The sequence below is a fragment of the Zalophus californianus genome, chromosome 1 (genome assembly GCF_009762305.2).
Source record: "Zalophus californianus isolate mZalCal1 chromosome 1, mZalCal1.pri.v2, whole genome shotgun sequence".
NCBI classification, from domain to species: Eukaryota; Metazoa; Chordata; class Mammalia; order Carnivora; family Otariidae; genus Zalophus; species Zalophus californianus.
This window is the reverse complement of record NC_045595.1, coordinates 156,628,056-156,653,147: the sequence shown is the minus strand read 5'-3', so window position 1 is coordinate 156,653,147 and position 25,092 is coordinate 156,628,056. Positions and strand designations below refer to the sequence as shown.

General features: G+C 37.1%; 1 protein-coding gene across 8 annotated transcripts in view; it reads right to left on the bottom strand.

The window, feature by feature from the left end:
* Positions 1-25,092, bottom strand: part of LOC113916432 — a 729,899-nt gene that overhangs the window by 208,637 nt on the left and 496,170 nt on the right. The window contains exon 7 of one of the 8 annotated variants that reach the window (XR_003517937.1): positions 23,112-23,209. The exons of the other annotated variants lie outside the window; for them this stretch is intronic. The gene's annotated coding sequence lies outside the window, so the exon portion shown is untranslated. The remainder of the gene's footprint in view (positions 1-23,111; positions 23,210-25,092) is intronic. 8 annotated transcript variants of the gene reach the window in all.

Below are 25,092 nucleotides of genomic sequence, written 5' to 3'. Positions count from 1 at the left end.
CCTGAGACGGGGTCATAACAAAACTAAAACTAGATAGGCCATTTACCTCTTGTGCCATTTAGGGTGGGAGTTGTGGGTCTCTCTTTGAGTGATATTTATCACCAACATACCTCATCTCCATAACAACAGTAGATTTCACTTTATGTAAACAACCCCTTCAAGTGTTCTTTTGCTTATTAGCCATCCAGGCAGGCAGCTATTTCTTTTCTGCCAGGGGTAGCCAACGCTGAAGAGTCAATTTATGCACCTTCCTTGCTGAGGTGGGATCAGAGGTATTTCCTCAGGACTTCTGTCTCACTGTCCTCATTTCTGTCACTTCATTCTGTGATCAGTAGACAAAATATACACCAGCAAAGAAAAAGCTAGGATTTCTAAGGAAGAGCAAAGAAGTTGCTAGGATTTCTAAGGAAGAAGAACCCAAATCTTTCCTGCTTTAGGCGAGAACATTTTAGTATTAATGGAAAGAGATGGTTAAATTGCAGCCCATCAAATTTCAACTACAGTTCCAAAGTGTGTCTAAAGTGATCCAAAAGAAAACAAAATTCCTTCTGTCCTTAGCTATAAATTCTGCAGGATGATTCTACGTTCTCATCTTATTCTGGTTTCTTCCTCTGTCCCAGAAAGGATTAGTGTCTAACATTAAACAAACAGTATATAATAAAGAACAGATATAATGTATATTCATAAAATTCTGAATCCACAGCAAGAGGAGGTTAAGTTCTTAGCCTAGCAGATGAGTCTTACTGATAGTAATAGAGATGTTTCTAATCCGTTCATAGAAGGTGCTGAAAATGTTCTCTATTAAATCTTGAAGTTTTGGTAGTATAAAAATCTTATGATTACTGCCATATATTGGATTTTTTCCCCCTCTTCTGTGGGACCACAAAAACAATCTAAGTATAGACAGAGGCAGGAGAGCATGTTTATTTCATTAGGATCCATACATGTTACTATATTTTTTTGTAAATGAATTATGAAGAAAAATACTAAATTCCTTGATGCAGGCCATGTTACAAATCCATGTATACCTATGCTTTCCTTTTTCCTGTTCTCTCAATCCTTTTGCCTGTTTTTCCTTTTTGAATTCAAGACCTGCGCTTATACTGTCAGATGATTTTTGGTGGCTGGAGTCCTTGTGACATTTCTTTGTCCACCCATGCTGTCTAGTTTAATATGACACTCCCAAGAGGCCTTCATCCTATCGAAGATGATGACTGATTGGACTTAAACAACAATTTACATATTATGACATAAAATCTGGAGGCAGCATTTATAGCTGATCAAGTGAACTTTTAGCCTTACATATGATTCATAATTATGAGGCAAATAAATATGTGTATTTCCTTCTCTGAAATATAACTAAAGGCCCTAGAAGTCCTGAGTTTGTGTTCAGTTGTACTGAAACTGCATTAATGCTGTTCATTAGGTACTGTTTTTTCAGTCCTAACAAGAAAATTTGCCATGGTATACAGCAGATCCTATATGAAAACAAGTACTCATATGTTAGGGATCTGAATTGAAAATCCAGAATGGGAAAGATCTGTGAATGAAATGAAGCTTGAGTGAATTCATTCAACTTAGGAGTTATTACTGGTCCAATGAGTCTAAGGAAGCAGCAGTTAATAATTCCCATCCAGAGGCATTAATAGTTCCAGAATAGTCTCTTGGATATAGGAAACCTGGATTATTTAATCTGAGCATGACCTAAAGCTTGCAAATCCTTTTGTACCTATCCTAGGTTGGATGCAGATCTTCAAGGTAAGACTGGTCGCTGGTAAACTCTCATCTGCCATGTTTCTTTCTTTAAAGCCCAGATTCCTGACATATTTTCATTTTGGATATGGTCATGATTACACATGGGTTGAGAGCACACAAAATTTCAGTAACTAAAATGTTGCCCTGCTAGTGGTCTCTCTTACAAACCTTGAAAGGCCAATATGCTATTATCTAGGGCAGTTCATGGGAAAGTTGACATAATAACGCTTTAATGATTTAAGTTATAAATGGACCATTTCACTGACGAGTAGAAAGGATAACTGAGAAATGTTTGAAAATATAAATTGTTTTTGTTTCAGAGAATAATCTTTTCTTTCCAACCTAATAGTATTTTTTCTTTATGTAGCTAAATCACCCGAGGCTCATACATAAACTATGGAGATTTCACCTATAAAATCTCAACATATATATTTCTACCATAAAATAGCAACAACAATTTTGGTCCAAATATAACCCAAGCAAGAAAGAAGTACCTAGAATATAATAAAGACTGTGTTGCTTATGCATATAGCTATATACTATAAAACCCAGCAAATCAAGATTGTACAATGATGCCATTTACTTCGGTTTCATAATAGTATGTTTTAAGATTCCTATTTTTGTACATAGAGGGGAAAATGACATCATATAAACGAAGCACACAAACACAAAGGTGCAGCAGGTAAGTGCAAGATGCCCACATACTGTCAACAAAGTCTTGCCAGTTGTAAAAGAAGTTGACATGCTAATATCCATTCATTTGGACTCGTTACTGAGACACCAAGAGAGTGATGGCTGGCAGGCAGTGCATTTAAGTGCGGTTACTGAGGCCCCCAAATATTGACAGAATGCCAGATTCCAAGAAACTATTGATGTACACAGCCAGCCACAGCTCCAGACACCTCTCAGACAGAGTCTTTAAATGTCACAGATAAATGAATTTTCATGAAACTGGGAGAGAGAAAGGAAGAGCAAGAAGAGAAAAAGAACACAGAATGAGAGGCAGGATAAGAAGAAGAAAGAAGAAAATCGCTTCCATACCACTGGCATGAAAGCATGCGGCATCTCATATCTAAAGCGCCTTGCAAATGATGTGAGATCAAACCTTGTGAATGCATTCTGTGTTACCAAAGCACTCAAATGCCTTTAATAATTCCACTGTGTACTTAAAAAGTTAAGGTGGATACTTGTTTTAGAATAGCTTCAACAAACTATTTCTGAACAAAACAGAATTCAAATATAAATACTGCAAAACTCAATCTTAGAAAAAATTCAAAAGAAAGAACCACAGGCAAAAATAAACATGAGAACGTCTCCTAAGCAGTTCTCCACATATTTTAGAGGTTAAAAGTCAAGGTGCCATGAAGTCTATTTTTTGCCAAGACACAGACATGTCCTCTGACAGTTTCCTTTCCAGAGTCCTACTGAAAGCAGTGACACCTAGTGGGTTTGTAACAAGATATTAAGGAATACCTTCCTCCACCCCTTGCTCCCTGCCTTTCCACAGAAAACACCTCCCAGGGAAGCATATGAGGTGAGTCAGTTACTTGACACATGAATACAGAAATGAACCACGGCTATAACTAGAACAACCAAGTGTTCCTCAGAAATCATGTGAAATGCAATATATTTTAAATGTAAATGAAACTTTTTCACTTTGAAAGTCTTCCATCTGCCTAGGGCACCTTCTCTTGACCTCGATGCACTGTGTCATTAAAAGCAACCACATATTCAAGGTTAGAATATGGCTTGCTTGCACATTTTCTTTTCTGTATTAGAGTTGTGCAATCTCCACATTTTACATAGAGCAATCATGCCAATGCCCACAAACAAAATTCTTCCTTCTATTCAAAAGCACACAGGTTAATTTTTTTTTTCAACCTGCAGCAATATGGTTTCAAAAAGCTTCAACTGCCTTTTTACCAGCATTACAAGTCTTGGTATGAATTATTTTCCTGCATCTGGCTCTGTCTTGGGTACCTGGGACCTTAGCAAGTACTTGGAGAATAAAGTTATGTAGCTCATATATTCAAAAGGGGGTTTTGTTTTTGCACCAACTTTTTAATGATTTCTTAGTAGTTTTCTTTGTTTATGTTAGGAGATAAAATGAAAGGAATTAAGACTTCCTGCCATGGAAATAAAATTATTTTCTGTTTTTAAGAGACTTATTTATTTTTCTTGAGACATAATTGGCATACATTATCATATTAGTTTTAGGTGTACAACGTGGTGATATGACATCTGTATACACTGGAAATGTTCACCATAGTAAGTCTAGTTACCATCTGTCACCATACAAAATTAATACAATGTTATTGACTATATTCTCTATGCTTTACATTACATCCCCATGCCATTTAATTTATAACTAGAAGTTTGTACTTCTTGATCCCCTTCACCCACACCTTCTAGCAACCACCAACCTGTGCTCTGTATCTATGAGTCTGAGTTTTGTTTAGTTTGTTTTGCTTTTTAGATTCTACATACAAGGGAAATCATGTGATATCTTTCTCTGACTTATTTCACTTGGCATAATACCCTCAAGGTCCATCCATGTTGTTGCAAATGGTAAGATTTTATTTTTTTTATGGCTGAATAGTATTTCATCATGTATCCATACCACATCTTATTTATTTATTTATCTATGAATGAACACAGGTTGCTTCCATATTCAGCTATTATAAATAATGCTGCAATAAACATAATGGTGCTTATATCTTTTTGTGTTAGTGTTTTTGTTTTCTTTAGATAGATACTTCAGATAGATAATAGTGAAACTGCTGGATCATATGGTAACTCTATTTTTCATTTTCTGGGGAACCTTCATACTGTTTTCCATAGTGGCTACACCAATTTACATTCCCACCAACATTGCATGAGGGTTCCCTTTTCTCCATATCCTGGCCAACACTTGTTATTTCTTATCTTTTTTATAATTGCCATTCTAACAGATGTAAGGTGATATCTTGTGGTTTTGATTTGCATCTCCCTGATGATTGGTGATATTGAGTATCTTTTCATGCACCTGATGTCCATCTGTATATCTTCTTTAGAAAATATCTATGTAGGTCCTCCATCCATTTTTAAATTGTATTGTTTATTTTATTGTTATTGAGATATATGAGTTCTTTATATATTTTGGATACTAATCCCTTATTGGATGTATGATTTGCAGACATCTCCCATTCAGTAAGTTGCCTTCTATTGTCGATGGTTTCTTTCACTCTGCAGAAGCTTTTTAGTTTGATATAGTCCCATTTCTTTCCTTTGGCTTTGGAGTCAGATCCAAAAAACCATCACTAGGACCAATGTCAAGGAACTTACTGCCTATGTTTTCTTCTAGAAATTTTATGGTTTCAGGTCTTAAGAGTCAAGCCTTTAATCCATTTTAACTTTTGTATATAGTGTAAGATAATGGTCCAGTTTCATTTGTTTGTATGTAGCTGTCCAGTTTTCCCAACACCATTTATTGAAAAAACTGTCCTTTCCCCGTTATATATTCTTCCCTTCTTTATTGTAGATTAATTGCCCATATAAATGTGGGTTTATTTCTGGGCTCTCTATTCTGTTTCATTAATTTATGTGTCTGTTTTTATGCCAATATCATACAGCTTTGTTCTTCTTTTTCAAGATTTCTTTGATTATTCAGGGTCTTTTGTGATTCCATATGAATTTTAGAATTATTTGTTCTAGTTCTGTGAAAAAATGCCATGGAAATTTTAATAGGGATTGCACTGAATCTGTAGATTGCTGTGGGTAGTATGCACATTTTAACAATATTAATTTTCTCAATCCACAAGCACAGAATATCTTTCCATTTACTTGTGTTTCCTTCAATTTCTTTCATCAGTGTTTTACATAAGTTTTCAATGTATAGGTCTTTCATTTCCTTGGTCAAATTTATTCCTAGATATCTTATTCCTTTTGAGAATGGTATTTTTCTCTTGATTTTGGTTTCTGGTATAACATTATTAGTGTATAGAAATGCAACAATTTTGTTGCATGACCCCATAGTTGTAGTTGTTCAGTAACATGTTTAGTCTCCTGGTACTTGTAGTTTCTTTAGTTTTCTTGTAATTGATACCATTGTGGTCCAAAAAGACTTCTGACATGATTTCAGTCTTCTTTAATTTAATGAGGCTTGTTTTGTGGCCTAACATATGATCTATCCTTGAGAATGTTCCATGTGCAATTGAGAAGAATGTGTATTCTGCTGCTTTTGGATAGAATATTCTGTATATATCTGTATATATCTATTAAGTCCATCTGGTCTAATGTGTTGTTTAAGGCCAGTGTTTCCCTATTGATTTTCTGTCTGGATAATCTATTCATTGATATAGGTGGGGGTGTTAAAAGTGCCCTACTATTATTGTATTACTGCCAAATTCTCCCTTTAGGTCTGTTAATATTTGATTTATATATTTTGGTGTTCCTATGTTAGGTTCATATATACATTTGCATGGCTTTATAAGCTGGGTTGACCTCTTTGTTTATCATTATGTACCATCCTGCCGCTCTTTGTCTTTGATTACAGTCTTTGTTTTAAAGTCCACCCTGTCTGATATGGGTATAGATATACCAGCTCTCTTTTTATTTTTATTTGCATGGAATATCTTTTTCCATCCCTTCACTGTTAGTCTGCATGTGTCTTTACACTGAAGTGAGTCTCTTGTAGGCACATATAGATGGGTCTTATTTTTTTTTTTTATTCATTCATCCATTCTTTGTCTTCTGTTTGGAGAATTTAGTCCATTTACATTTTAAGTAATTATTTATAGCTACATCCTTATTGCCATTTTGTTAATTGTTTTCTGGTTGTTTTATAGTTTTTCTGTTCCTTCCTTCTTCTCTTGCTCTCTTCCTTTGTGGTTTGATGACTTTCTTTAGTGGTATGCTTAGATTCTTTTCTCATAATTTTTTGTGTATCTACTATAAGTCTTTGCTTTGTGGTTACCATGAAACTTATAGAAACAACTTATATGTGTAACAGTCTAAAGTTGATAACAACTTAAGTTTAAACACATTCTAAAGCTCTATGTTTTTACTCCCCACCATTTAATATGTTTGATGTACACTTTACATCTTTTATGTCTCCCCTAACTATTATAGTTTTAATTTTACTATTTTGTCTTTTAACTTTCATAGTACCTTTGTAAGTGATAAATCTACTACTTTACTATATATTTGTCTTTTCCAATGAGATTTTTACTTTCATAGGTTTTCTTGTTATTAATTAGTGCCATTTCTTTGTAGCTTAAAGTCCCTTTAACCTTGCTAGTACGGCCAGTTTAGTAGTGACAAACTCCTTTAGCTTTTGCTTGTCTCTTTATTTCCCTTTTGCATCTGAATGATAGCCACGCTGGGTATAAAGTATTCTTGGTTGGAAGTGTTTCCTTTCAGCACTTTGAGAATATGTTATTCCACTGTCCTCTGGTGTGCAAAATTTCTACTAAGAAATCTGACGATAACCTTATGGGGTTTCCCTTGTAATGTTACTGCTTTTCTCTTGCTGCTTTTAAGATTCTCTCTTTATCATTAACTTCTGATATTTTAATTATAATGTGTTGGTGTGGATCCTTTTGGGTTCATCTTATTTTGAACTCCCTGCACTTCCTAGACCTGGATGTCTGTTTCTTCCCTAGGTTAGGGAAATTTTCAACCATTATGTCTTCAAATAAGTTTTCTGTTACTTTCTCTCTTCTTTCTGGGACGCCTATAATGCAAATGTTATTCTGCTTGATGTTGTCCTGTAGGCCCCTTAAGTTGTCTTAATTTTTTTCTTTTTGCTGCTCTGTTTGGGTGATTCCATGCTTTGTCTTCCAGCTTGCTAATTCATTCTTCTGTTTCATCCAGTCTGTTGTTGAATCCCTACAGTGTATTTATCAGTTAAGCTATTATATTTTTGAGCTATGTGACTTCTGTTTGGTACTTTCTTTTATTATTTTTTTATCTTTGTTTAAGTTCTCAGTATGTTCATCCATTCTTTCCCCATTTGGTGAGCATATTTATGACCATTACTTTGAATTCTTTATCAGGTAGATTACTTATCTACCTATCATTAAGGTCTTTTTCTGGGGTTTTGTCTTGTTCTTTCACTGAAACCTCTTCTCTGTTTCTTCATTTTGCTTGACTTTCTGTGCTTGTTTTTACGTATAAGGCAAAAGAGCTATCTCCCTCAGTCTTAAAGGAGTGGCCTATGTGGGTAATAAACTTTATTGTTCAACTCTGCCCTAGTTCTTGGTTGTCCCTCAAACATTTGTGATTCTCTAAACCACTTGATTTTCTTGATATGTCCCCATTGTTGAAGGAACGCCAAGACCTGTCAGTGTTCCAAGGAAAGGAATTTAATTGAGCACCTAGTTTCAGGATGATTGAAAGCCAGACCCTCAGACAGTAGCTTTTAAAGTATATAAACATATATAGTCCTTTGGCTCTGCAATCATAATCCCTGCTGGTCTCCAGACCAGGAGTTCTGGAGGTGTCCATTGGCCAATAGTTGCAAACATTGGGGCTCCAAATGAGGGCATAGGCTCCTTTCTGGAGTCTTGTCAATCTGTAGTGAGGCCAAGGGGGTGTACAAGGATGGTGCTTCCCTGCTTACATTCCCTGGGAGCACCGTATTAGTTTCTAGATGTCAAGGAAAACTAAAGCCTATCCCTTAGGCTAAAGCTTCAGGATAAGTATATAGGCCTTTTACACAGGAAGACTGGGGTTATGTTTCAGTCTGCTGTCTGTTCAGTGCCCTGGGAGTGGTGGACAGTCAAGAACTATCTTTCTGAATCCATGGAGTTCAAGAATGCCAGCATCCTTGGCCTCCAGGGCCAGGCCATCAAGGGACATCCCCTGTGTGGATTGGTACACCCACTGGCTTTAGTGAGGCAGCTGGAGAGTATAAGGACAGGGCATACTTGCCAGCTTCAGAAAGGCAGCAGGTAAATGTCTTGACTGGGCACACCCATGGCCTCAAGAATGCAGTGGAACAGTGTCTTGTCTATGTGCCAACTTTAGGCTGAGAGCATATTACAACTGTGCTCACCAGCCCCAGTCTGGGAATGAGGTAGTCCTGCAACCACCTGCACTCTCCTGCTTCAGCAAGGCAGCAGAATAGTGCTGTGACCACTTGCCTTGCCTGTCTTATCAAGATGGCTGGAGGGTGCCATGTCTGAGCTAACCTGTCTGTGCTACAGGGTTGGTGGAGAGTGTAAAAATAGTTATCTCCCAGGGCCCCCACCTGGCCATATTTCAAGTGACTCCTGCCACTCTAGCATAGGATTTCAAATTAGCAAATAAATGTCTTTATAGTACAGGTGTTTTCAAACTGCTGTTTTTCCTCTGGATATCAGGGCAAATGAGATAGCATGTGAACCCTTTAAAAGGGTCAGCCCTGTTGGTTTTCTAAGCCAGAAATTTGGGGGGCTCATCTCTCTTGTACAGATCCCAGGGGCTGGAGCATCTGATGTGGGGCACCAACCCCTCACTTCTCTCAGAGAAGTGCCAGACTGGTGAGATCCCTCCTACTCTGGGTTGCTACACCAGCAGTGGGGTTTTTGGTGAGACTATGTCTCTGCCTCTCTTATCCATCTCAATGTGGTCTTTTAGCCTTTGTTGTGGAGAACAGTTAATATAATTTTCAGATCTTTTTCAGAGGGAAATGATCCATATGAAGCTGTGGATTTGATGTGTCCATGGGAGGAAGTGAGTTCAGGATCTTCCTATACTGCCATCTTGCAGAAGTCCAAAGACTTTTGTTTTGAAGACAAAATGAGTTTTAACTCAATGGAAATCACAGTAAAATCTCAGCCACTGTAATCAGTGACTGCATTAAAAGTCTCTAGAAGTATGCCAACTTCATGTGAAGCCATAATTCAGCCAGGATTACAAAGAAACACTATCCACTTTGCCTGTGGCCATTCTGACATTTTACAATGTAAAATTATAGATCAAGGCAATCATCTCTAATATGTTACACACAAATATACACACATAAATATATACACATAGAGTGATTTTTCTCCTGTGACTATATAATAAACAGAAAGCTTTTAGTTTACTCTAGGGTAAGGTCTAGCAAACACATAAAAAAATATTAAATTTTTCTGATTATAAACATAATAGTGTTCCCCAAATATTCAGTGACTAGTTAAACAACTGTGGTCCACCCCTATAAGGAATACTATGAAGTTGCCAAAAAAGAATAAGATAGATTTATATGTTATATGATAAGATATATGACATATATAATAAATCCTCTTGCATGAATAAAATGAAGACATATGTGTATATATACTGGCATATACATAAACATTTTTTTCATGGAGAATATACAAGACACTTTTGATTGGAGGGATAAGGAGATATTTACTTTTGGTTATATATATATTTTCTATTCTGTTTGAAATTCTTTTTTTTAAAGATTTTATTTATTTATTTGACAGAGAGAGACACAGCAAGAGAGGGAACACAAGCAGGGGGAGTGGAAGAGGGAGAAGCAGGCTTCGCATGGAGCAGGGAGCCCGATGTGGGGCTCGATCCCAGGACCCTGGGATCATGACCTGAGCTGAAGGCAGATGCTTAACGACTGAGCCACGCAGGTGCCCCTCTGTTTGAATTTCTAATTATATGCTTTAAAAACAATGCCAGTAAGAATATTTCAGTGACAAGGTTATAAGGAATATTTTCTTTATTTTTGCTCTGTATTAAAAAACTTATATGATATTTTAAAATGAATCATCTCTAAAATAGATTATATAAAAGTAATTCATGTTGTAAAAAATTTGAAAGCACTAAAAAAAAGCCTTAAAAAACCTTGTAATTCTCTAGCTCAACAATAACCACTGTTGAATTTTTGGTGTCCAGTTTGTGAAGTCTTTTCTCACCTCAGCTTTGGGGAAAGTAGAAAGATTCTTTACATTCTTTTAGGTGGAGGGGCCCAGAACAGCATTATGAGTTGTTCTGCTATATATCTTCCTGGACACCCTCCATCAGCAAAGTGTTTTTGATTGCTAGGATGCTGTTGGAGCAGCACAGGATATATGTAACATTTCTCAAAACTGGACAGGTCTTCCTTCCTGGTATTGCTCCCTGAAACTCATGAACCCTGCACCACTTCATAATAGTATCTGGAATCTCATTATAGAGACCTTGTGATCTCCATGGAGTTGGAAGCAAAAGTAGCATCATGATGCTCTACAATTATTATAGTGTTTGTACCAAAATAGTTTCTGGAGGGCTCAGAAATGCTCTGTTTTCTGAACATAGAAATGCTTCCCTACAAGGTACTTGTGCCTTAGAATTTCTTCAAATCTAAGGAAGTTGAAATAAGAACATAGAGAGGTGATATACTTGGTATTATTTCTTAGGTAATTGACTTATAGATTATAATACCTTTCAGTATTTTATTTATTGAGGATTATTGTGTGAGGATGGGTATTAACTCTCTCTTCCATGCAAACATTTAGGTGTTACCATTCATCTTTTAAGTACCTTATCCTCTTTTCAACAAATTTAAGAATTTTCCCACCTTTGTTGTTGCTGTTCTTGAAAATAAGATAATAATGATAATAATTATTTTTATTATGGCTAATGTTCACTGATTGATTTTATGGGTTGGGCAGTTTACTTATATTATTTTTATTTAATTCTCAAAATCTCACTCTTCTGGTTGTTGTTGTTATTGTTATTTTATATATGAGAAAACCCAAACTTAGAAATGTTGAAAAACTTGTCAAATGTCACAAATTCATTAACAGGCAGATAAGACTCACATTTACCTTGGACTGATTGAAACCTCCCTTAAGATCATTTTTTCAGAGTAGGTTTACATGACTTCTTACTCGGAAGTGCAAACCATGCCCAGAGCTTTCTTTTTTGCTTTCTTATCTTTCTATTACTGTGTGTGTGTGTGTGTGTGTGTGTGTGTGTGTGTGTGTGAGAGAGAGAGAGAGAGAGAGAGAACTCCAAATAAAATGTTATAAAATTTCTTTCTCTAGGACTCCATTTTCCTCACCTTTAAAATAGATAGCACCTACCTCAGAGATTTATTATGGGGACCAAATGAGATAATACAAGTGAAAGCACTTAGTACACCTAAAATAAAACATTATCATTATTGCTATACATGTTTCCCTCCTTTGCATAATGGATGTGTTCTAGAGAAGGTGATTATGGAAATATATAGGCTTAACTTCTATTATCAAATCACAGAGCAATTACATTATAAAATCATAGAAAAAGATTCCTAACAGATTGTGATGAAGACTTGATGTAAGGCAGGGGTTTAGGTGAAGGTTGTCTATGAGTGTTATACTGGAAGCAGTCTGTGTGTTGGCATCACTTCTAGAGCCTCTTGTCTCCCTCTCCTCAGCCTCCTTGTTCTGGTAATTCCTGAATCTACTCCATCAGTTTCCAGAGATTATTTCATTCTTTTCTTTTAGCTGGTTATGAGGTCCAGTGGAATTTGTATGAAACAATACCTGACAGCCCTATCCCACACATGATATAAAATAGTTAGAAAATTTGAGATTTACAATTAGATAAATTCATTAGTAACCTACTTACTTTGTATGTTTGATTATGATTCATCATATTCATTATATTGAAAGCCTTCTGGGTCAGGAACCACGTCTTCTACCTTCTTGGAAACCCTATACTTACTAATGAGTCCTATAAATAAAATGAAACTTTAAATAGTACTGACTTCACCTTCAACTCATAACTAAACCGGACTCTGGGCTTGAAGTGCTATTTTCTTTCTCTAGTCTCATCAGACATGAGTGTGTTATGTTACTGACTGAGGCCAAGCTATATGCTCCCACAATTCACTTCTTTTTAACAACCAGCTGCATCTTGGTGCTTGCTTTTTCATGAAGAACTAGAACTTATGCTTAAATTAATGCCTCAGTTCTTCCTCTCTCAGGACATCCTTTTTTTATGGAAAATATTCAGAAAGAATGGAATTTTAAAAATAGACCATCTGTTGCTCAGATCCTGAGAAAAGCAATGATGTTTGAAAACACTAGGTTCAACTAATCAGGAGCATAAAAGCCTTATTAAATGTATTAGCTTTCTTATGCTTAAAGCTCAGGTAGGAAACAAGATCCAACCCTAGCATGCCAACAGGTATCAAGTGAGAGAGGTTGACAAAGTCTATACTCTTATGAAGTAGCTTGGACACATCAGCTAGAAGTATTCCTTATAAATTCTAAGAGGAAACCTTGTTCCAGATTATTTTACACATGATTGCAGCCTGGGAAACCGCCAGATAGCCTCCCTGGTTCTAGACCAATTCAAACAAGGTAAATTTATATCTCATTTAATATTTTGTCATAAGCAGACTATAGGAGCTACTCGAGATCCCCTTTATTTTACTACTCGTTCATATTTCCATAGCTGTCCTCTATTCCCATTTCACGAACATTCATCCATTTATTTATTATACAATAAATACCAAGTACCTTAGGAGAATGGGTAGATAGACATATGATAGATAGTTGATAAACTGATAGATGGGTAAATAGATAAATAGCTAACTGGATTAAATATGTATGAATCATGACCTTAAGAAATGGCTAAGGAAGGAAATTCCAGATGCAGAAGTACTGAAGAATAGATGGGATTTCAAAATATGGAAAGGAAAGAGAAAGCATTACAAGCAGAATAAACCACATGAACAAAAAGGTCATCATGCATTGGGTAAAGCAAATCATTTAGTTTGTGAAAGGGAGTAGCAAGAAATAAAATGGATAATTTTTAGGTAAATTAGGACTAGATTAACAGGGGAACTTAAGTGCCAACCAAAGAACATTACTCTGTCAAGAATATAACTCCAAAGAAAGTTCAGTAAACAACCCACTAGCATCGTAATTTCAGTGAAGAGTAACCTGTCACAGCCTCTGAGGTTTTGGACATCATAGGGAGATGCTACATTAGTGGTAGATAAAAGGTCTTCATATCTAATGAGTCTTACTCCAGCTGAGATTAACATGCTTCATCTATTGAGGTTAATCACATCACATGACTTAAACAAGAATCTCATCAGCGCCTAATTACATCAGCATTGGTCCTTCATTCTCAACAAATCCTATAGAGTTGTTTAAAGGCTGATGGTGAGTCTGGCTCAGATGAGAGAGGTGAGTATCTGTGTACATGTAAAATATTTGTAAAAAAGTTTGACATAAGCTGTCATTTGACCTTGAATAGAGCCAATATTTCATTAAGGATTAGTTACTCACCTATATTTAGTTCTGGTTTTCCCTATGATATAAATAGTCATTTCAGTGTATTTGGAACCCTGAGATATCCTTTAAGGTCCACTCCTAAATGCGTAGAATTCTTTGGTTCTAGACATCATAGAAATGTCCTTTTTCACAACACTTCCCATCTCCTTCCCTCTTTATTGCTCACTATTGCACTTACTGACTTGTAATATACTTAATATTTTATGTGTGTATTTGTTTATTTTCTGCCCTTCCCCTCCAAATACTAGCTCTTTGAAGATAACGACTTTTTGTATTTGTCTAATTTGTTTACCCCAGAACCTAGAACAGATACTTGTTGGAAGGCCACTTTTGAAAATGAAAGCAAAATATAGAAGAATTGTAAGCAAATATTAACTGGAGTATGGGGGGAAAAAGTTTTCTAACTAAAGCCTCCCTCCAAAAATTCATATATCATATAATTTGAAAATACCATCAACTAATAACTTCATGAACTCATTTTCTATAGAACTCAAAGCACTTTCCAAAATGCACCTATTTGCTTTCTTACTGTTATTGAAATAACGGTCTCATTCTTTCCATTTTATACAGATGGAAATCATGGCAAAGAGAGATGCTCTGGGATACAGCAAATGAATTCAGGGCCTCTGACTCCAAGGGCTAGGTTCTATACACTATTTTATACCAGTTTGTATTTTACAAGCAATAGGGGTTTAGTGCTGAATTGCATAATATACTAGAATTTGAAACCAATAAATAATGCTATTAGCTTATGGCCTCTCTACTAGTAGACAGTCTTCTCACAGAAATGATGAAACAAACAAAAATAAAATAAAGAGCAATATAGAAAGAAGAAAGGTGAACACCTTTGAAAGCTAAACATGGTCATTTTAAAGTTTAATTTTAAAATCCAGATTGTTCTTTTTCATCATAATTGTATTGTATCTTACTGGCAGAAAGGAATGAGATTTAGTATACTATGCAAATGATAGTAGATCCACCACAGCTGGAGCTTCTCTTTCCTCAGAGCCTCCTTTATCCTGAAAATATCTTCTGGATTAAAACTCTTATTTGATAAATCATATTTTTCAATATAAAAATCCAAACTATCAAAGTACTAAAAGAAAACATTCGTAAATCCTTTCATAATCTTGGCATGGGGAAGGGCTTTTTACCTATGACTCAACATCTAGAAGCCATAATTGAAAAGATTGCATTAAAAAAACCCTTCTGTATAGCAAAAATATATGCACCATAAACAGTATTTTTTAAAAAGTAAACTATGAAAGATATTTGCAGTATTTTCATGTAGATAAAGGAATTTGCAATATTCATATGGATGAATGAATTATCTCCTTAATGTATAAATAGCAAGAAATCAATAAGAAAAAGACCAAGAATCCAACAGAAAGAAGTAAAGGAGATGAACAGACACATTTAGAAAAATTAACACCCAAATTATCAAGCACATTAAAAGATGCTCAGAATCACTCATAGTAAGGAAAATGCAAATTAAACATATAGTGAGATATCATCTTTTACCTATATAATTGGCAAAAATCCAAAGTCTAAAAAGACACTATTTTGTTGAGGCTGGGGGTAAAGGGATACTTTCACTTATTACCAATGGGACTGCTCATTAATACGACCCTTCTGGAAATCAATTTGGCAAAATTTCTCGAAATTTAGGATGAATGTAACCCTTCAAACCAGCAATTTTACTTCTGAGAATTTATCCTGCTGAAAGCCAACACATCTACAAAATGATTAATGTACAAAGTTTTTCACTGGAGCATTGTTTGAAATCACGAAAACTGTTTATAAGTAGGGACTGGGAGAATAAACTACGACACATTTAAGTAATGGGATACTGCACAGCTGAATAAAAAGTTAAGGTAGCTCTCCCTGTTTTGATATGGAAAGATCTCCAAGATATACTGGAGAATGTAAGATTGAGATGCATTGAAAAATGTGAGATTGACCAATTCAAGAATAATCTCTCTCGTATGAAAGTGAAAATGAAAGTTTCACGGCAATGATAAAATGGTTCCTGAGCTCCCCCATCTTGTAGCCACTGGTGCAACTAACATTTCAGCAGATGTGGTAAACCAGTATTTGGCTTCCTTGGGACTCTATCACACTGAGCCATAAAATGCTTCAGGTTTTTCCCTCCCCAGTTCAATAGCATTCTTATGATTTTATTAAATAGCTGCTCCCTTCTAGGCCCAGTGGAGTTACTAGTCAAATCTAAAATGACATTAAAATGTTGCAATCATGGCATTATTAACAATAGCCAAATTATGGAAAGAACCCAAACATCCATCGACTAATGAATGGATAAAGAAGATGTACCCAGCCATCAAAAAGAATGAGATCTTGCCATTTCCAACAATGTGGATGGAGCTAGAGTGTATTATGCTAAGCAAAATAAGTCAGCCAGAGAGACAAATACCATATGATTCCTCTCATATGTGGAATTTAAGAAACAAAACAGATGAACATAGGGGAAAGGCAAAAAGAAAAAAAAAAAAGAGAGGGAGGCAAACCATAAGAGACTCTTTTTTTTTTTTTTTTAAGATTTTATTTATTTACTTGACAGAGAAAGACAGTTAGAGAGGGAATACAAGCAGCCGGAGAGGGAGAGGGAGAAGCGGGCTTCCCGCCGAGCAGAGAGCCGATGCAGGGCTCCATCCCAGGACCCTGGGATCATGACCTGAGCCAAAGACAGACGCTTAACCAACTGAGCCACCCAGGCACCCCAAGAGACTCATAACTATAAAGAACAAACTGAGGGTTTCTGGAGGGGAGGTGGACAAGGGATGGGCTAAATGGGTGATGGGGATTACGGAGGGCACTTGTGATAAGCACTGGGTGTTGCAAGTGATGAATCACTAAATTTTACTCCTGAAGCTAATATCACACTACATGTTAGTTAACTAGAATTAAAAAAATAAAAAATAAAATGTTGCAATCATGAACTTGTTGGGATAAATTCCATTTAAAAGCCCAGGATGAGGGGTGCCTGGGTGGCTCCACTGGTTAAGGGGCTGACTTTTGGTTTTGGATCAGGTCATGACCTCATGGGTCATGAGATCAAGCCCTAAGTCACGCTTGGTGCTCAGAGGGAAGTCTGCTTGAAGATTCTCTCCCTTTGCCTTCTCTCCCTGCTTGCACTCTCTCTTTCTCTCTCTCTCAAGTAAGTAAGTAAGTAAAAAAATAAATAAATCTTCAAAAAGTAAAAGCCTGGGGTGATTCTCCATATGATCTACTTTCCATGTGTTGAATGGAGATCTGGTTACCCACCTGTCGCTGTATAAGAAGACAACACATTTCTATGGGAGTTTAAATGTATGAGATTATTAAAAATAATGAGTATAATATATTCATTTGCTAGATAATATCTATCCAGATTCTAAGGTACTCAGGTGGTATAATCAGTATGCATAAGATTATTAACATGAGGCAAAAATACAGCATCAGGCTGATGATGTATGCTGAATACTCGGGGGTTCCTAAAGGAGAAGCCTATATAAACAGTATATTATAATTAATTATAAGTTTAATAACAACAGCCTAATTTTTGTATAATAAGCAACACATTTACTCACTGGTCAGAAATTACAGCCTTAGTCGAACAAGTTGTTTCCCCAAAGGTTTCCTCATTTACAGTCAGAGTGTTATCTGGAACAATCTGTAAAAGCTCCTAAATTTGACTCCCCATTTCTTTTGTCCTTTTATTTTTTTGGTAAACAGATAACTGATGAGTTATCCATTCTGTGTAAGAATTTCTTCCTCTGAGTTGTTACTTATTTCAGGCAATTATTTAAAAACATGGAGAAAAAAAAAACATGGAGGAATGTAGGGAGGAAGTACTGATTGATTGATTCTTTACTAATAAACATCCGACATGTTCTGGGTATTTTGCTAGCATTAAAGATACAGAGATAAAGAAACAGTGCCTGCCCTCAAATATTTCAGTCTTTTGGGGAGAAAGGAAAGTAAAATCCAACTAATTATGACATAGGATGATAGCTGCTATACTTGAATTCAGCATAAATGGCTATGTGAGAACAAGGCATGGGACCCTAACCTTTAATGAGAAGGCTCAATAACAAGTTTAGAGGAGATGATGCCTGAGCTAAAACTTGTGTGATGGGAGGAGTTGATCAGGCAAAGACTAGGGAGGATGGAAAGAAATACCAGGTCATGGTAACAGCAAAAATACAAATTATAAAACTAAAATTTTTTTTAAATTACAGAGAAAGGTAGAGTATAATCTACTCAGGGAACCACAGGTGGTTCCTGACAGAGTACCAGGTGATGTTTGGAAATAGCAGGAAATGAGGTTCCAGAGGTGGGTAGGGCCCACCCAGGTTGTGATGGAAGCACCACGTTAGATAAGATGGTCAGGGAAGGCTGAGACCTGGATGAAGAAAAAGAGCCAGCCATGTAAAGCTCAGGGAGAAGAGCATTCCCATCAGAGAAGAGCACTCAGTGTGCAGATAAGTCTATTCCAAAGAGTGGTTAAAGAGCTAGGGGCACTGATTCCTGGATGTCAGAGATGAGCAGAACAATTCCAAATACTATTCCCCTGACTATTATCTAATCTCTTTTGTTGTCTCTGGAACCATAGCTCTTTCCCATCAATGAATTCATTCAGTCCCTGTAATCAACTGTGATTAGTGTTGTTTAACATCAATCTTTTCTACTTTTTTTCAAAGAAAGATACCAATCAGTTCTGCACACCCCTGCTTGTTCAAAGCAGCACCTCTCCTGCTGACTTACCGTTCTCTTAATCAAAAGGGCAGGAGGAAGCAGTTGGGATTCACTTTTCTTTTTTTTTCTTTCAAAGTACACAAATGTCAACTTCCTCGAGGATGTTTGGCATAGCTGAGTTCAGTCATGTAATGTACAAAGTCAGCTGCATCAAAAGGCTGCAGGCTGCCCACTGCTAAAATGGAGGGAGAAAAGGAAACCAAGGGCTTCTCTGAAGTGTGAATGAGTGCATAGGCCACTGTCACATGTGTATTTACACTGAGGACATGCTGAGCTGACAAGGGAGTTTAGGAAACGTAAACCTCTACCACTATACTTCTCTGTTTTCACCTTCAAAACTCTGGAGCGGCATTTTCTCCCTTTCCTATTTTTACAGTTGCACCTACAATCCAAGTAGTTTTCATATAGCTTTGTCACAGTCCGAAGCCATGGCCATTTATATGTATTTAAAAATTATTTTCACTACCAGTCCTCCAACATTTGGCTGAAGGGTCTAATTCTCCTTGCCTCTATAGACTTCAAAGTGTTAGCCCCTAGAACAGGCACCTGCACCAGGTTGTTCGTTCAACTCATTCATTCATTCATTCATTCATTCAATTATCTTACTCTTTTAACACATCACTAACCATCATGTGGCTTTAATATGACAAGCCCTTGTCAATAATGTTCCCTGGAAGATGCTTCTAACAGTCAGAAGCAGAATGTAAGTTTTCCAAAGAATCTATTATCTTATTTTTTTAAAAGATTTATTTATTTTAGAGAAAGAGAGAGAGTGTGTACATGAGCAGGGGGGAGGGGCAGAGAGAGAAGGAGACAAGCAGACTCCCCGCTGAGCAGGGAGCCCGATGCCAGGGCTCGATCCCAGATCCTGAGATCATGACCTGAGCTGAAACCAAGAGTGGAATGTTTAAAACAATTGAGCCACCGAGGCGCCCCAAGTTTATTATCTTTAACTATAACTTAACTGAGTTTCAGAAATAGGTAAAATGTCTGGAAGTAATATTTATGCACATGTCTAAACTTGCACACACATTCCCATCAAGCACAAAAATCATCATTTATGGTTATGGTCCATAAACAAAGTTACAACTTTGTTGTTATTTAATATTTGTAACAATGTTGAGCTGGTGATGGTTCACAAATAACATTCTGTGCAACCTCATTATTGTTCTAATGTGAACACTTAAGTTATGAGGAGGTATAAGGTCACATAGCTCAGAGTTGCATCCAGAACTAGAATTCAAGCTCCAAATTCCTAATCGAGGAACTTCTATTTTACATGACCATTTATTAGGTAGGGATAAGGAGTAGAAAGGAGGAGAACACAAAGTCTTAGGGTCACCAATATGGAGGGACAAGGAGAGATATGAGATGCTATAACTAAACAAAACAAACCCTGATCTAGAGACACACTCACTTGAAATGCCTCTGAATTTCTGAGAAGAACACAGGAGAAAGGTATATATGGAATCACTTTTATATGGAATAAATTGATACATCATTCCCTCTTTCCATGTGTTTTAAAAAAATCTCTTTGAGTAATGTTTCCCAAACTTCCCTGATCATGCCAATCGACTAGGTTTCTTACGTCAGATACAAATATGGAGACTGTTCATGGAAGTTTCTGATTCTCTGTCTGAGGTCGGATCCAGAAATGTGCATATTTCACAGGCAACCTTGATGATTCTTAGAATCAAGGACACACTTGGAAACGCTGTCCCAGAGAAAGCTTTGCAACAGCAGCTAAAAAATACTTCATTCCTAATGAATCATTGCATGTCAACATGGTAAGCAGGTGCACACTCTCAGAACAAAACTACAAACTCATGTTCCTTTAAAATAACTTTAGATATATTTACTGAGTTGTAGGGCTTTTAGCAATAGCAAAAAGCCAAATGGAGCTCTTAACTAGCTCACTCCCACTGAAGCATCAACTTCTAACACCCAAATATCAATCTCTAATTAATTAAAAAAAAAAAGCCTGTGCTCCGTAAACATCCTTAATTGTAAACAGAGTTTCTTTTTTGTTGTTGTTTTTAATTGTCTGTCAATCTGGTGGATCAAATTACTAATTTCTATCCTTTTGGAGGTGATCTTCAGAAAAATCAGTCTGCTTTTGTTGCATCCCAGACATATTAAGAATAGTAAAAGAAGAAAACATACCAAACGAAAATAACTGAGAATAGAAACCTCTACACTTGAGCCCAGTACCCCTCCTGCTCAGTGAAACATCTGTCTTTCACCTTTTTGAAACTCAGAAATAAGCCCTTTCACATCATCTCACCTCTCTCGATGAGTTATTCTCTTTCCTTCCAAATTCTGGCTGAGACAAAACTCTTCTGCTCTTCCAACTACCTTTTAGAAAAAGGCACAGTCAGGAAACACTGTCTAACATGAGCTCTCTTCCTTGTGTCTTTCAGTCAGACTCTTATTAAACGGATACTAAGCAAACCAACCAAAAAAACAAAAATACTCCTGTCACTTCTTTTGCAATAATTCCACAATCTTGAGGAAAATTGAATTTTGGGGAAAAGAACGGTCCATGCCTTCTTATAAGCATGAGAGGGAGGGGCAATGACTGTAAAGAATGTCTTTTAATTGTGGTTGTACTGTAGTTATATTAAGAATTGCACAATTAATTCCCACTATCAAATTAAACTGGTAAACGGGCCTAGATTAAAAACACAAGTTTACTCTGCTCATTTTCCTCAGTTATATACAAAGTAATAATAAATTCAGTTTGCCATCACAACTGTGTTGCTACTTTGGAGGGAAAAAGTATTTTTCTGTTTCTCAATATTATATAACGAGATGATCAAGCCCACGCTCAGTGATGTATGTATTTGTAGGGGTGTGGATGCTGCTAAAATAAGCACCTAGTTTAGTAGACTATTTCCCTTAGAAACTTGCAGCACAATAATTTTTTTCCAACTGCGAGAGGGTGTGTCTCTCGAGTGGGGTAGAGGCTAAGAGACAGAGAGTGGTACAGCCTGCAGCAGGAAATGCACCTGTCAGAATCCAGGAGGATCAGACAGTATCAGAACAGCATTAGACAGTGCCTGGAGGTAGCGGCGAGGTAGGGACTCTCGAGGCACAGCTGAAAGACTATAGATGGTAGGTAGCCATGGCTTTAAGAGCCTGTCTCCACTGGCCACAACAACATTGGCAGTCAACATTTGCAAGGTCTCTTTAATTATGCCAGTGACCAGAGCTGGCCTCCTAGATTAGGCTAGAACGACAACTGACAAGCTGCCCCTAGCCTCCTTTGGGACTCCAATGATAAAGCCGTCGCCACAGCAGCAGCAAGAGCAAAAGCAAGAGCAAGAGCACAGCTTTGACCTGCAGTTCTTGCCCATCAAAGAGCTTGCCCTGTCTGCTCCCACTGACAGGCAGATAAATACAGAGATCTGTCGGCAAGTACATATTTATGTATATCGACGGCTTCTTCATACAGACCTACAGAGAATGCATAACAACTTCCAGGGGTGTAACACATTCACCCACTAATGGGGTGAGACCCATTACTCACAAATGGGTGAAAAGAAGCATCAATATTCAGGTCTTAACCCCAGTTTGTGGGCAGAAACCTGTCATTCCATTGCAGGCTGATAGGTCTCCTATTCAGACAGTCCTTGTTTAATTTTCTAAACACCCTTCCTCTAAATGGTGCTACTCTACACTGTGCAGACAGACAGGTTTGACAAGCCGAGCCATCAATTTCGCATTCCCTATGCCAACCCCTGGGAAAAATTAGGCCTAGTATGTATCTGGGACTGCTGGCTGGGGAGGCAAGAGAGTTTGATACTTAGGAGGTATTTTTTACATTAGAGAGTCAAAACTTCAGGGAGGGTTGTCCCTGTTCAAAATACATGAAATCAGGGGAGCCTGGCTGGCTCAGTCAGTAGAGTATGTGATTCTTGATCTTGGGGTTTTAAGTTTAAGCCCCATGTTGGGTGTAGAGTTTACTTCAAAAAATGCATGAAATCCAGAGTGTCCAAGAATGTATACCGGTGGTCTACCATGGGGCCACCAGTATATATTATGCTAACCCCAAAAGATAGAAAAGTAAGGCATGGTCTTATCTAAAAGGAGCTCTGAGTAGGCAAGAAAATACTCAAATAACTATAGTATAAAATGGTGTACTTACTTTAAGAATAGAACACAGCAATAGGTACACACAATTTTTGGTCAACGGAAAGTTGAATATAGATGTGATATATTGGCCAAATTATTACTCTTCAAGAAGTGTCAATACTGTCCAAAGAAAGGCCAACTGGGAACATGATTCATAATGATGGGTAAACTAGGCACACAGCAAAGGACAAGTTAATGAGCATTGTTTCTCATAACAAAGTATGAGCATACCCTTGGGATCTCTGAGACTGCCTCCAGGTGAAGACAAAGCTTGGAATGGTCTTGAGATTTCTGCTAGCATATAGTCTTTTGGTACTGATCTGGTTGAACTGAAGAAGGAAGGGAGAAAATGAAAGGAAATGTTTTTATTGCTATTCAGGCAGTGAAAGCTAGGAACTATATAGAACCTTCCCCCTGAGGGGAAAAAGCACAGAGATAGATGGAACAAAACCAAAACCAAACCAAACCACTACCACCACCCACCACCACAACAAAAAAAACCCCAAAAGAAACTTCCTCCTGAACCCCCCTGAGCAGATCAGAACTTTATGATATTTGAGATTTCCTGCAGATTTGTGCATATCTAGGACTCACAAATGGGAACCCAGAGGAGTTTGTGTGTCCCCTGAGTTTATTCCCTGAGCAGTCAAACTTTGAGAGCTTAATTACTGTTGTTCAGGGATATAATGAAGCCCTCACTGGTCAGAGGCTTGAGTGACCCTGAGGGTCCATTCCCCAATCTGGTTTTGCCTTATAAATAGTAACCAACTTCACTTAAAATCAAACCAAAAGGTAAGGAGGACCCTACAGTTAGGAGATATTTTCCAGTTAAAGTGATGGTTAGGTGGGACTAGGGTTAGGGCTGGTAGGGAAGAGACAAGGAAAGTGCTGTTAATGTGTTTTTGAAATATCTGCCCGCCCCTTCCAAAAAATCTCTGAGTTTTGATTGCTCTACATCTGAATGACCACGATTTCCTTCAAGCTGGCATCTCTGACTAGACTCATTCCTCTCAAACCACTCTGCACACTATAGCCAGGTCAACTCCTAAAACACTGCTTTCATTACTTTTGCTTGCTCAATTATTCAGCAAGGCCTTATTGAGTTTTAATTGTACAACTGTATGTTCTCATCACCCACAAAGAATAAATTCTGGATTCCATCTGCCTTTCTAAATTCATATCTTAATTTTCACAAACATTTATCTCATCTCTAATTTCATTACTTCTTGTGAACACCAACTTCATTCTCACTGCCATGCCTTCTTCCAGTTTGAAAGTTTTCTTCATTCTTACTACTTCCCTATTTTCTGACATCACACCATGGCAGTCCATCTCTCATTCCCCCTAAAAGACCCTTTTCCCTCCATTCTTCAATGCTCAGCTTATACATATTCTTATATGTATACATATACATATATACATATACATACATAGCTAAAGCTCTCCCTTTACTATGAAGCCTTCCACGTTCTAGTAGAGGCCACACCGATGAGAATTCTTATAGCATTGACTACCTTTCTTTATTGCTCATTTTGGTGCATAATAATAGACTAGTAATTTCCACTTAATTAGTTTTAGGATCTAATTACTAATCTTTGCCACAAGACTATACAAACTATAAGCTCCTTTTAAGCAGGTATTGTATCTTTGATAATCAGTAACACTTTTAACAGATACTAATTAAGATTATCATCATACTTGTTTCTAAATTTAAATTGTATCTCTTCCCTTTTTTTATTTTTATTTTTTTGTTTTTTAAAGATTTTATTTACTTATTTGACAGAGAGATAGAGCACAAGTAGGCAGAGCAGCAGGCAGAGGGAGAGGGAGAAGCAGGCTGAGCAGGGAGCCCGATGTGGGGCTCCATCCCAGGACCCTGGGATCATGACCTGAGCTGAAGGCAGCCGCTTAACCGACTGAGCAACCCAGTCACCCCTCCTCCCCCTTTTTTAAGAGTCAAAAAAAATAGTGACAATAAAGGGGACACAATAAATATATCAACATATAATGGTTAATAATGGTTAGTGGTCTTTACTGGCTGCAACAATGTTGCATTTTGCTGTTCTCCTTCTCACATGTGATATTTACTATTGGGCACACTCTACACTAATGCCAACCTTGCCCAATTAAATTTCACATTAATTACGATTTGGATGTTGATAGCACCAACCTAGAGGCAGAGCAGCTATAGGGCAACTGAGACCAAGTTCAG